Raw genomic sequence first — 214 nt, forward strand, 5'->3', positions numbered from 1 at the left:
CCCCTCCCTCTACCTCACTTCCCCCCCCACCCCCACAGGTGACATTATATGGAACAGTCTTTGCGAGAATGTCTCCGGATATGAAAACCAAACTCATCAAATCGCTACAAAATCTTGAGTACGTGAGTTACACACCTCCTTGTGTCCCTGTTTCTGTGTGTGTGTGTGCATCTCCGCGTATGTGTCTTTGTGCCTGTGTGTGCACGTGCGCATC

At 50.5% G+C, this 214-nt stretch overlaps 1 long non-coding RNA gene across 1 annotated transcript in view; it reads left to right on the forward strand.

The window, feature by feature from the left end:
* The first annotated feature begins 32 nt into the window (after window positions 1–32).
* Window positions 33–214, forward strand: part of LOC125482153 — a 1975-nt gene continuing 1793 nt past the window's right edge. Inside the window, exon 1 of the long non-coding RNA XR_007261564.1 lies at window positions 33–118. This is a non-coding gene — a long non-coding RNA (uncharacterized LOC125482153). The remainder of the gene's footprint in view (window positions 119–214) is intronic.

Source organism: Rhincodon typus, unplaced genomic scaffold (genome assembly GCF_021869965.1).
Source record: "Rhincodon typus isolate 14 unplaced genomic scaffold, sRhiTyp1.1 hic_rhity00006450, whole genome shotgun sequence".
Lineage (NCBI taxonomy): Eukaryota > Metazoa > Chordata > Chondrichthyes > Orectolobiformes > Rhincodontidae > Rhincodon > Rhincodon typus.